Source organism: Somniosus microcephalus, chromosome 4 (genome assembly GCF_052327205.1).
Source record: "Somniosus microcephalus isolate GS21.2 chromosome 4, FLI_Smic_1.0, whole genome shotgun sequence".
Taxonomy (NCBI): domain Eukaryota; kingdom Metazoa; phylum Chordata; class Chondrichthyes; order Squaliformes; family Somniosidae; genus Somniosus; species Somniosus microcephalus.
In genome coordinates this window covers 22020592-22034351 of record NC_140990.1, presented here as the reverse complement: position 1 = coordinate 22034351, position 13760 = coordinate 22020592, and the positions used below count along the sequence as shown (strand labels likewise).

The 13760-nt window shown below is 49.6% G+C and overlaps 2 pseudogenes; one reads left to right on the top strand and one right to left on the bottom strand.

Moving 5' to 3' along the window:
* LOC147118407 (uncharacterized) overlaps positions 1-5593 on the bottom strand; it is a 110092-nt pseudogene extending 104499 nt beyond the window's left edge.
* Positions 5594-8474: 2881 nt separating this feature from the next.
* On the top strand, positions 8475-9176 carry LOC147118406 (uncharacterized; annotated as a pseudogene).
* Positions 9177-13760: the final 4584 nt, after the last annotated feature.

Genomic DNA, 13760 nt, shown 5'->3' with positions numbered 1-13760 from the left:
GCTGTAATACCCACAAGCCCCGGTGCTCCAGAAAGTGCTCTGTTGATGCTGAGTCCCGCGCATGTGCTCATGGCCCGCACGCTCTCCCTCCTGCTGCACAATCGCCCATCCCGATTGGTCCGCAACGTGCATGTTCAGCGCACAAAACTCCGCGGTTGGAACACTGGGTGCACTTGCGGAGCTGCAACATCTGGTACGTGTGCACGACTCAGGTGGGGGCGAGTCGGTGTTTCACCTCAGCCGCCAGGCAGGTGCGCATGCGCAGGGCGACCCAACATTCTTCCTGTCAGCAATCACTCCCTCGTTTCTTTAATAAAAACAGAAAATGCTCGAAATACTCAGCAGGTCAGGCAGCATCTGTGGAGAGAGAAACTGATTTAAAGTTTCAGGTCGATGACCTTTCGTCAGAACTGCTTGTTCTTTAATGTCAGCTGTGGCTCAGTTGGTAGCACTCTCGCCTCTGAGTCAGAAAGTTGTGGGTTCAAGTTCCACTCCAGGAACTTGAACATAGAAATCTGGGCTGACACTCCAGTGCAGTGCTGAGGGAGTGCTGCATTGTCGGAGGTGCCGTCTTTCGGATGAGGCATTAAACTGAGTCCCTGTCTGCTCCCTCAGGTGGATGTAAAAGATCCCATGACACTATTTCGAGAAAGATAGGCTTGCGTTTATACAGTGCTTTCATGACCAGTGTGGTAAACCACTGTCATACCTGTCTGTGTCTGTATGTGTATTCCACTAGGTACAGGTCTGGACATGCCTCGGCTGACTCCTCCCACTATTCCAGGTATATAAGTGACTACCTCCCAGTCCCTTAGTATTCTGGACGGGTCGACCACTCGAGACAAGACCTTCATTCTTTAGTTAATAAAAGCCTGATTGTTACTCGCTCAACTTCAGTCTTTTGAGTAATTGATGGCGCATCAATTTTATTAACTAAATTTTTTATAATGGAGAAGATCCTCACACCAGCATGCCTGGACCTGGACAGTCGGGAAGCGGACGCTTCCACCAAGTTTGCTCACTGGCTCACGTGCTTCGAGACATTCCTGACTGCCTCCACTGCGGTCGAAACGGATGCGGACAAACTGTCTGTCCTGATCTCCAAGGTGAACCACCGAGTGTACTCAGTCATCCGGGACGCGACCTCGTACACAGCCGCCCTCCAGCTCCTCAAGACCCAGTACACGCGCCCTGTGAACGAAGTATACGCTAGGCACCTTCTGGGGAGTCGCAAGCAACAACCTGGGGAATCGACTGAGGAATACCTCCAAGCACTGTCCGTGCTTGGCCGGGCCTGTGGGTGTAAGGCGGTAACGCCCACTAAGTACACGGAGGAACTGATCCGGGATGCCTTCGTAGCGGGCCACAGGTCCAACTACACCCGACAGCGACTGCTGGAGCAGAGTGACCTCACCCTCGACAAAGCCTCCGACATCGCACTAACGCTGGACGCAGCCTTCCGGGGCATGGATGCCTACTCCTCTGCACCGTGGACGCCGCGGGGAACGACAACCTGGGACACGGTAGGACAGCCCCATAGCACCGTGCCACCCCAGCCACAGCCCAACAACGGCCCAACTACAGCAGCAGTGTCCCAAAGCCAGACAGCAGTATCCCAAGGCCAGAAATGCTACTTCTGTGGCCAGGCCAAACACCCCAGAGCGCGCTGCCCGGCGAAGAATGCAACCTGCTCGGGCTGCGGGAAAAAGGGACACTACGCCAGCGTCTGCAAGGCCAAAGCCACCCCGAACGCCAGCAGCACCGCGTGTGGGCTGTGCGAGCCGCCATCTTGGGCCTCCCCAGCCATGTGCGAACCACCGCAGCAGCAGCCATCTTGGACGACTCCAGCCACATGGGAATCATGGGCGCCGCCATCTTGGACACCAGCCGGGACGCAGCAGACCGCCAACCCCCCCCCATCTGATACTCGCAGCGACACACCGACCCCTACGCTGGCCTCTGTGACGCTGGACCAAACGAGACCGCACCAGCTAGCTCGGTCCAAAATGGACGTTAAGGTAAACGGCCATGCAATAAACTGCCTTTTTGACTCCGGGAGCACAGAGAGCTTCATCCACCCCGACACGGTGCGGCGTTGCTCTCTCCCAGTCCTGCCTGCGCACCAGCGGATTTCTATGGCCTCCGAGTCCCAGTCAGCGGACATTGGCGGCTACTGCATGGTGACACTAGTAGTAGACGGGACTGTGTTCAATAATTTTAAACTCCTGGTCCTGCCCGACCTCTGCGCTGCCGTTCTACTGGGGTTGGATTTCCAGTGCCACCTCAAAAGCGTTACGATGGCGTACGGTGGCCCCCTCCCCCCACTCACAGTCCGCAGCCAGCAGCCTCCAAATTGCCCGCCGCGCACTAGATGCAACCTCTCCACACTCAGAGTCCCACCCCCCCCACTGTTTGCTAACCTCACCCCCGACTGTAAGCCCATCGCCACAAAGAGCAGGCGATACAGTGCCGGGGACAGGGTTTTCATCAAAACCGAAGTGGAACGGCTCCTGAAGGAGGGGATTATTGAGGGCAGCTCCAGCCCCTGGCGAGCCCAGGTTGTGGTCGTTAAGACCGGCGAGAAACAACGCCTGGTCATCGACTACAGCCAAACAATAAACCGCTACACCCTGCTGGACGCCTACCCACTCCCCCGCATAGCTGACATGGTCAACCAGATCACGCAGTACCACGTCTTTTCGACCATTGACCTGAAATCAGCGTACCACCAGCTCCCCATCAGCCCTGAAGACCGCCAGTATACTGCTTTTGAGGCAAACGGCCGCCTCTATCACTTCCTTAGGGTTCCCTTCGGCGTTACCAACGGGGTCTCCGTCTTCCAAAGGGAGATGGACCGGATGGTCGATCAAAACGAGCTGCAGGCCACTTTCCCTTACCTAGATAATGTGACCATCTGCGGCCATGACTTGCAGGACCATGACGCAAACCTCGAGAAATTCCTCCGCACCGCCCAACTCCTGAACCTGACATATAACAAGGAGAAGTGCATATTCCGCACAGACCGCCTCGCCATCCTTGGCTGTGTTGTAGAACACGGGGTCATCGGTCCCGACCCGGACCGGATGCGTCCCCTTATGGAACTCCCACTGCCCCACTGCCTAAAAGCTCTGAAGAGGTGCCTAGGGTTTTTTTCCTACTACGCTCAGTGGGTCCCCTACTATGCAGACAAAGCCCGTCCGCTGATCAAGTCCACCTCTTTTCCCGTGACGGCAGAGGCCCGCTTAGCCTTCCACCGTATCAAGGAAGACATTGCCAAAGCCACCATGCACGCAGTGGACGAATCCATCCCCTTCCAGGTGGAAAGCGATGCGTCCGACTTCGCTCTGGCCGCCACCCTTAATCAGGCGGGGAGACCTGTGGCATTCTTCTCACGAACCCTCCAGGGCCCGGAGACCAGACACTCCGCGGTCGAGAAGGAGGCCCAGGCTATCGTGGAGGCTGTGCGTCATTGGAGGCACTACCTGGCCGGAAAACGATTTACCCTGCTCACTGACCAGCGTTCAGTTGCTTTTATGTTCAACAACAAGCAGAGGGGCAAAATCAAAAATGACAAGATCTTGAGGTGGAGAATCGAACTTTCCACCTACAATTACGAGATCTTGTACCGGCCTGGGAAGCTCAATGAACCCCCAGATGCCCTATCGCGTGGCACCTGCGCCAGCGCGCAGATCGATAGGCTGAGGGCCCTCCACAATGACCTCTGCCACCCGGGGGTCACCAGGTTCTTCCACTTCATCAAGGCCCGCAACCTGCCTTACTCCATTGAGGAGGTCAGGACCATGACCAAGAACTGCCAAGTCTGCGCTGAGTGCAAACCGCACTTTTATAGACCAGACAGAGCCCACCTGATAAAAGCCACTCGCCCTTTCGAACGCCTGAGCGTCGATTTTAAAGGGCCTCTCCCCTCCTCCGACCGCAATGTGTACTTCCTCAACATCATTGACGAGTACTCCCGGTTCCTGTTCGCTATCCCCTGCCCGGACATGACCAGTGCCACGGTCATTAAATGTCTGAACAGCCTCTTCACCCTGTTCGGTTTCCCCAGCTATATCCATAGCGACCGGGGCTCATCGTTTATGAGCGACGAACTCCGCCAGTACCTGCTCGCTAGGGGTATAGCCACAAGCAGGACCACCAGTTACAACCCCCGGGGGAACGGACAGGTGGAAAGAGAGAATGCAACTGTTTGGAAGGCTGCCCTACTAGCCTTAAAGTCTAGGGGCCTTCCGACCTCCCGCTGGCAGGAGGTGCTCCCCGATGCGCTCCACTCGATTCGGTCACTTCTCTGCACTGCCACCAATGCCACCCCTCACGAGAAAATGTTTGTCTTCCCAAGGAAGTCCACATCGGGGACATCGTTACCGCCATGGCTGACGTCCCCAGGGCCGGTACTACTGAGAAGACACGTGAGGGCCAATAAAACGGACCCCCTGGTCGAGAGGGTCGACCTCCTCCACGCCAACCCCCAGTACGCTTACATTGCGTACCCGGACGGGCGGGAGGACACAGTCTCCATACGAGACCTCGCACCCTCGGGGACCGCTGTAACCCACTACCCATTACCAGCCCCCCCCACGACCCGATATCCAACCCCAGCAGCCGGCTCGCCTTGGACCGTCACCCACGAGGACTACACTCCAGGGCCCCAGCCTACACGGGACGCGACGCCGGAAGCTCCACCACCCCTGCCGTCGCCACGTCGATCACAGCGGCAGACAAGACCTCCGGAGAGACTCCAATACACGAACTTTTAAATACACTTCACCCCGCCGGACTCATTTTTAAACAAGGGGTGAATGTGGTAAACCACTGTCATACCTGTCTGTGTCTGTATGTGTATTCCACTAGGTACAGGTCTGGACATGCCTCGGCTGACTCCTCCCACTATTCCAGGTATATAAGTGACTACCTCCCAGTCCCTTAGTATTCTGGACGGGTCGACCACTCGAGACAAGACCTTCATTCTTTAGTTAATAAAAGCCTGATTGTTACTCGCTCAACTTCAGTCTTTTGAGTAATTGATGGCGCATCAACCAGCAGACGTCTTGAAGTGCTTTACAACCAACGAGGTACATTTGGAGTGTAGTCACTGTTGTAATGTGGGAAAGAGCAGGGGAATTATCCCCGGTGTCCTAGCCAATGTGTATCCCTCAATTAACATAACAAAAAGATAGATTATCTGGTCATTATCATGTTGCTGTTTGTGGGAGCTTGCTGTGCGATTATTGACTTCCGCGTTTCCTACATTACAACAGTGACTACATTTCAAAAGCAATTCATTCACTGTAAAGCGCTTTGGGATGTCCGGTGGTGGTGAAAGGCGCTATAGAAATGCAAATCTTTCTTTCTTCACTGGCCTCACCAGCGACCTCTTCTGGCTGATGGCTGATTGACAGCCGAGAGTCCGCAAATGCGTACGCGGGACGGCGGTTTGTGCCGAATCCGCCACAGCGACCCCTCCCCGTCACCAAGGGTAATAACCGCGCATGCCCAGAGGACACCAACCCCCCTCCCCTACTCGGAGCTGCGCCTGCACAGTCGGATCCTGTCGGACAGAGTCGGCGCGGGGCATTCCGGGAAAGGCCTTGGTGTCGGTTCCAGATTCGCGATCGGTGATGGAAAGTGAGTTTTCACCGCTCCGATTGGGTGGAGAATCGCGCAGGGTCAGGGGGAGGGGTGGATCAGGAGAGAATAAAGAGAAATAGAAAAACCTGAGAGTCTGCGAGGCCCGGACCGAGCGGCGTCAGTTGGACGGTGCATGTGATCTCCTCGGGGACACGTGACCCGGGCCCGCGGCCTGATTGACGGGAGCTTCCGACCAATAGGAAGCGAGCGGGGTGGGGCTGGAGGAGCGAGCCGGCGGCAGGTCCTCCAACCAATTGGGGAGTCCGAGGGGCAGGACTAGCGCCGGCTGATTGTCTGATCCACAGGGCAGCGAGTTTCTCCAGTCCCTTGTTCAGGGCCCGGGGCCAGGGGAGGCTGTGGGCCTTTATTCCCCTTATTGGACACAAGGCTCTTTGCCTCACAACACACTGGCTCAGGTTTTAATACAGACTTTTTAAATTCATAATAAAAGCAGATAAACCCCGTCCTTCTGTGGAACAAACTTTCTAATATTTTATAGAATCATAGAATGGTTACAGCACAGAAGGAGGCCATTCGGCCCATCGAGCCCATGCTGGCTCTCTGCAAGACCACTTCAGCGAGTCCCACTCCCCGCCCTTTCCCCGTAACCCTGCACATTTCTTTACTTCAGGTACTTATCCAATTCCCTTTTTAAAGCTGTGATTGAATCTGCCTCCACCACCCTTTCAGGCAGTGCATTCCAGATCCTAACCACTCGCTGCATAAAAAAGTTTTTCCTCATGACGCCTTTGGTTCTTCTGCCAATCCCCTTAAATCTGTGTCTTCTGGTTCTCGACCCTTCCACCAATGGGAACAGTTTCTCTCTATCTACTCTGTCCAGAACCCTCATGATTTTGAACACCTCCATCAAATCTCCTCCCAACCTTCTCTGCTCTAAGGAGAACAACCCCAGCTTCTCCAGTCTATCCACGTAACTGAAGTCCCCCATCCCTTATCACTGGAACCATTCTTGTCAATCTTTTCTGCACCCTCTCTAAGGCTTTCACATCCTTCATAAAGTGCGGTGCCCATAATTGGACACAATACTCCAGTTGTGGCAGAACCAGTGTTTTATAAAGGTTCATCATAACTTCCTTGCTTTTTGACTCTATGCCTCTATTTATAAAGCCCAGGATCCCGTATGCTTTTTTAACCGCTTTCTCAACCTGCCCTGCCACCTTCAATGATTTGTGCACACATACCCCCAGGTCTCTCTGTTCATGCACCCACTTTAGGATTGTACCCTTTAGTTTATATTACCTCTCCTCGTTCTTCCGACCAAAATGTACCACTTCGCACTTTTCTGTGTTAAATTTTATCTGCCACGTGTCCGCCCATTCCACCAGCCTGTCTATGTCCTCTTGAAGTCTATCACTATCCTCCTCACTGTTCACTACACTTCCAAGTTTTGTTTCATCTGCAAGTTTTGAAATTGTGTCCTGTACACCCAAGTCTAAGTCATTAATATATATCAAGTAAAGCAGTGGTCCTAGTACTGACCCCTGGGGAACACCACTGTGTACCTTCCTCCAGTCCAAAAAACAACCGTTCACCACTACTCTCGGTTTTCTGTCACTTAGCCAATTTCGTTTCCATGCTGCCACTGTCCCTTTTATTGCATGGGCTTCAACATTGCTGGCAAGCCTATTATGTGGCACTTTGTCAAACGCCTTTTGGAAATCCATGTCCACCATGTTAACTGCATTACTCTCATCAACCCTCTCTGTTACCTCATCAAAAAACTCAATCAGAATCAGAGTGATTTCTGGGGCGTGGGGAATTGTGGGTGCTGTGGCCGCCATTAGTCAGAGGCTGTCGGGAAGAATTTTATTGCAGGCTGATGGAAGTCGGTTCCTGGCCACCTGTGTATGTCTTTTTGTTGCTTCAGTTTGAGCTGGAGTGGAGATGGAGGAGAAGCTGCTGGGTTTAACCCCCAGTACTTCTGAGCCCAGGAGGACCCAACAATTTCCAATGTGAGACTGTCAAGGGTGGTGGATTCTGGGGGAGATTAGGTTGCTAAGCAGGCACTGTTCGCACAGTGTAAAAGAGTATTGTTTTAGGAACAATTATTTCTGTAAAGGCTTTTAATCCATTTTACATACAGATTTTTAAAATTAATTCTTGGGATATGGGCATCGCTAGCATGGCCAGCATATATTGCCAATCCCCAGTGTCCCGTTGAGAAGGTGATGGTGGGCCTTCTTCTTGAACCGCTGCAGTCCATGTGGTGAAGATACTCCCACAATGCCAGGAGTTACCAGATTTTGACTCAGCAACGAACGGTGATATTTGTCCAAGTCAGGATGGTGAGTGACTGGGAGGGGAACTCGGTGGTGATTGTGTTCCCATGTACCTGCTTCCCTTGTCCTTCTACAAACTGTAGGTCGCAGGTTTGGGAGCTTTTGTCAAAGTTGTTGTCGAGCTGCAGATGTATAAAGTCTCTCTCCTTTGACCCCTCCCACTCCCACCTCTCTCTCTCTCTCCTCCCATGGAGGCCAGAGTCGTGTGTAGGCCCAGACCAGGTGGCAGGTTCCCTTCCCTGAAGGACATCAGTGAAGCAGTTGGGATTTTACGAAAATCCGGCAGCTTTCATGGTCACTTTTTTCTGGTGCTGACCCCACAAATGACCAGATTCATTGAGCTCAATTTCACAACCTGCCTCTGTGTTTTGGTGTGTTCTCTCTCATGCTCCCTTTTTCCTGTTTTAAATTAATATTACACGTATTAGAAGGGGAGGATTTGAAGATGGGAAGCTCAAACAAAACATCACATCAAGATCTGACAGAGTCATTTGATTCATTGGGACCTGAATATCATCAGATTTGAGCATGGAAGCAAAAAGCACCATTCACAGTGGGGAGAAACCGTACACGTGTTCTCAATGTGGACGAGGCTTCAGTTGATCATCTGGCCTGTCGAGACACAAGCGCAGTCACACTGGGGAGAAACCGTGTAAATGTGGGGACTGTGGGAAGGGATTCAGTTACCCGTTTGAGCTGGAAATTCATCGACGCAGTCACACCGGGGAGACACTGTTCACCTGCCCCGAGTGTGGGAAGGGATGCACTCATTCCTCTGCCCTGCTGAAACACCGGTGAGTGCACTCTGACAAGAGACCTTTCAAATGCCCGGACTGTGCGAAGTGCTATAAAAGTTCCAGGGAACTGAAGTGTCATCAATGTGTTCACACTGACGAGAAGCCGTTTAGGTGCTCTCACTGTGGGACTGGGTTCAGGTGATCTTCTGACCTCACTGTACACCAGCGCACCCACACTGGGGAGAGGTTGTTCACCTGCTCCGTGTGTGGGAAGGGATTCACTCAGTCATCCCAGCTTACTAAACACCAGCTTGTTCACACTGATGAGAGACCTTTTAAATGTTCTGACTGCGAGAAGTGCTTTAAAAGCTAAAAGGATCTGCTGACACACCAGCGAGTTCACACTGGGGAGAGACTGTTCACTTGCTCTGTGTGTGGGAAGAGATTCACTGATTCATCCAACCTGCTGAGACACCAGCGAGTTCACATGTGACTGCAGAGGTTGGATTCTGCTGTTATTGCTGCTGTTAATCACATCCAGGACTGAACCGTGTTCATTCTGACAGTTGGGGTTTGTTTCTGCTGATGTTAATAACCCCTATAACTGGGCTGGAATTTAATATTCTGGAGACGTTAAACTGAGGCCCCGTCTGCGCTCTCAGGTGGATGTAAAATATCCCATGGCACTATTTCGAAGACGAGCAGGGGAGTTATCCCCAGTGTCCTGGTCAATATTTATCCTTCAATCAACATAACAAAAAAAATAAGATTACCTGGTCATTATCATGTTGCTGTTTGTGGGAGCTTGTTGTATGCAAATTGGCTGCCACATTACAACGGTGACTCCACTTCAAAAGTACTTCATTGCCTGTAAGTGCTTTGGGGTGTCCTGAGGTTGTGAAAGGCGCTATAGAAATGCAAGTCTTTCTTTTATAAATGTCAAATAATCAGCTTTGTTTAAAACACATAGTTGTAGATTTTCTTCTTTCCCACCTGAGTGTTTAGCATCACCTGGCTGGAGCTCAGAAAGGACAATCTGGGGGAGGATCGTACGGCGGGAACAGAACTTCAGCCTGGACACAGTCCTTCAGGGCCACACTGAGAGGGGCAAATGGCACTTTGGTCTTTCTCGTCTTTCTTCACTGACAGCAAAGGCTCCGTGTGAGTTAATCTTGAGGCGTGTGAGAAACGTGTCCCAGCCGCTCCCTTCTATGGTTCAGAGCTCCTAGGCATGGAACAGAAGGCTCCTTTACAAGAGTCAGGAAGAACAACGGTGAATTTGAATGACGACCAAAAACTCCCATACTTACTCGGGGAAGAGAGAAATTGTGTAACACTAGCGGCACACTATGTTACAGCTTGCCATAAACAGAGGGACAACCACTAAATTATATGAAAGTATATTTATACACTCAGGGATATATCTGTTTATACACTGTATGGATAGATCTGTATTTTTGTGAACAAACATGAATGTTTTTCGATGCTTTGGCAACATAAGATGTAACTTGTCATGCCAATAAAGCGATTTGAATTGAATTGAATTGAATTGAATGCTGGAAACGTGCTGTCAAATCAGAGATTGGTGTAAAACTGCGATCTGCTCCTGACTGAAAGTGTAACGGCAGGTTTAAGTTTCTAGTCTAAAAATCACAGGTAATTATTCCACGAAGATTTAGCATGATTGTGTGACAGTCCTGAGTCTACCATTTTAAGGCAGGCATTAACCCATTTAATATAAACCCGTTTAAAATAAATTGGTTAAAGCCTACATTAAAATAGCAGATGGAGAAGTTCACAGGAGCCTGTTAACTGCTGGTACAATTATACAATGGACATTTCATCTCCAGATAAAGAAGGACCTGCAGCGTGTTTCCAGGAATTCCCTGTTTTATTGATGTGTGTGTTAGACACCAGGATAACTAAAAATACATGACCGGAACATCCACGGGGGTACGATCCCAACAGTTACTCTGGGATCACTCCCACTGTGGAACTCCACCACTGATCCTGCTGAAGGTTGTAGGCTCAGGGAGTGGGGTCTCCAGGAGTGGACGGTAAGAACGCTGGGTTTTATTAGATCAGATCTAATATGGAATAGAGTCAAATAAGTAAAGTCTTCCTAGTTTTATGTACATGTATGTTTAATATGAGTAAACTTTGTATTAAAGATCCATGTCTAGTGAACTATTAGCTTGTAATCACCTCAGACAGAACAGGCTCTAATTATCCCTTTTAAGCTGAAACAGACCTCGTGTGAACAGAACCAGCAGAGCTGAGAACTCTGCCTGTGTGGACTGAGCGGAACCGTGAAGGCCATTTGTTTCTTGAAATGTCCCAGTAAAAGCAAATTCTGACATTGTTCTGACTCGCAGATTCCTCGTAGCTCCAATGAACAGGAAGCGGTTACTCGATGAATCCTAAACAGCCATCCAATGGAATGCTTTGTTTGATAAATGTCTTTCAGCTCAATGGTTTGATTGGCCGAGGTAACCAGGGTCACATGGGCTGTACCTGATTGGGCTTTAAATACAGGAATAGTTTGCAGCTCAGGTCAGAGAGCACCCCGGGAAGAAGAAAGCTGATGGCTACAGCCAAGGTGGAACATCCTTCGGTCTGTCCCTGGAGTGGGAGCACGCGGTGTCCGCCGGGATGCTGGAGGCCTTCCATGACCGGTGGGCACCGGAGGGACTGGAGTCAATTGTCAACATCAGCAACAGTATTCGGATCTGATTTAATTATAATTTGGAGTTGATTGTTTGTGCCCCTTTAAAAAGGGGGCTCTCTCGGTAATGTGACATCGATTGATGACAATGTCATTCTAATTGGCATTTAAAAAGAGTCAAACATCCTTTTGTGCCTCTCAGGCTTGGCAATGATCAAAGTCTGAGTTCATGGATACAGCTTGTTAGATTATGACGTACTATATAACTATAATATTGTAAATATTACAATAAATATTCCTTTGTAGAATCTCCCATGTAAATATTTTGCACTCATTTAATATAGGAGTTGTATTACTGTAGAATCTACATATTAAAAATAAAGCCTGTGCTCAGGGGGATTAAGGTGTGTGGAGTGTTTCATTGGAGATCGCAAACTCAACTAGGAATAGCATACAAGCTCATCAGGATTGTAAACAACTTCAGTCTGACATACACTGGAGATTGGTGTCAGTGACTGTGGGGTTGGTTTACATCAGACAGGAGGAGATTGGTGTCAGTGACTGTGGGGTTGGTTTAGAACATAAGAAGTAGGAGCAGGAGTAGGCCAATCGGCCCCTCGAGCCTGCTCCACCATTCAATAAGATCATGGCTGATCTGATCCTAACCTCAAATCTTCTATCACTCTCTATCCCACCCGAACCCATGTGATCTCCCGGGAGAGGCGAAAAACCAAATAAAAAACCCAATGGCCAATTTGGGAGAAAAAATCTGGGAAATTCCTCTCCGACCCATCTAGGCGATCGAAACTCGTCCAAGAGATCACTCTGTCACTATATTTTCTACAGTACTTACCTTCTGTAAAGGCGATCTCCACCCCCGCCAGGAACAGGAATAAAACCATCTCCTGAAATCTAACACAGAATTAGAACACAAGAAGTAGGAGCAGAACCAGGCTACACAGCCCCTGGGCCCGCTCCGCTACCCACAGGGCCATGATCATTCCGAACCACTAGACTCATGTCCAATTTCCTGCCCGCTCCCCGTAACCCTTAATTCCCTTTACTTCTAGGAAACTACCTATTTCTGTTTTAAATTTATTTAATGATGTAGCTTCCACAGCTTTCTGGGGCAGCAAATTCCACAAACCTACCACCCTCTGAGTGAAGAAGTTTCTCCTCATCTCAGTTTTGAAAGAGCAGCCCCTTATTCTAAGATTATGCCCCCTAGTTCTAGTTTCACCCTGTGGTTGGTAAAATGTAGGAGTCCATCCTCACTGCATCCACCCGATCAAGCCCCTTCACAATCTTATATGTTTCAATAAGATCGCCTCTCATTCTTCTGAACTCCAATGAGTAGAGTCCCAATCTACTCAACCTCTCCTCATACATCCACCCCCTCATCCCCAGGATTAACTGAGTGAACCTTCTTTGTACTGACTCGAGAGCAAGTATGTCTTTTCTTAAGTATGGACACCAAAACTGTATGCAGTACTCCAGGTGCGGTCTCACCAATACGTTGTATAACTGCAGCAATACCTCCCTGTTTTTATATTCTATTCCCCTAGCAATAAAAGCCAACATTCCATTGGCCTTCTTGATCACTTGCTGCACCTGCATACTAACTTTTTGAGTTTCGTGCACCAGGACCCCCAGATCCCTTTGTACTACAGTACTTTCCAGTTTCTTGCCATTAAGATAATAACTTGCTCTATGATTTTTCCTGCCAAAGTGCATAAACTCACACTTTCCAGTATTGTATTCCATCTGCCAAATCTCTGCCCACTTACATAGCCTGTCTATGTCACTTTGCAGGTTTTTTATGTCCTCCTCACTCACTACTTTCTGTCCCATCTTTGTATCATCTGCAAAGTTTGATATGTTACACTCGGTCCCCTCCTCCAAATCGTTAATATAGATTGTTAAGAGTTGGGACCCAGCACTGACCCCTGCGGAACACCACTAGTTACTGATTGCCAGTCTGAGAATGAACCATTTATCCCAACTCTCTGCTTTCTGTTAGAGAGCCAATCCTCCACCCACGCCAGAATATTACCCCCAATCCCATGATTTTTTATCTTGAGCAATAATCTTTTGTGTGGCACCTTGTCAAATGCCTTTCGGAAGTCTAAATACACTATGTCCACTGGTTCTCCTTTATCCACCCTGTATGTTACTTCCTCAAAGAACTCAAGCAAATTTGTCAAACATGACTTCCCCTTCATGAAACCATGCTGAATTTGTCCTATTAAATTATGTTTATCCAAATGTCCCATTACTGTCTCCTTAATAATGGACTCCTACATTTTACCAACCACAGATGTTAGGCTAACAGGTCTATAGTTTCCAGCCTTCTGCCTACTACCCTTTTTAAATAAGGGTGTTACATTAGCAGTTTTCCAATCTGCTGGGACC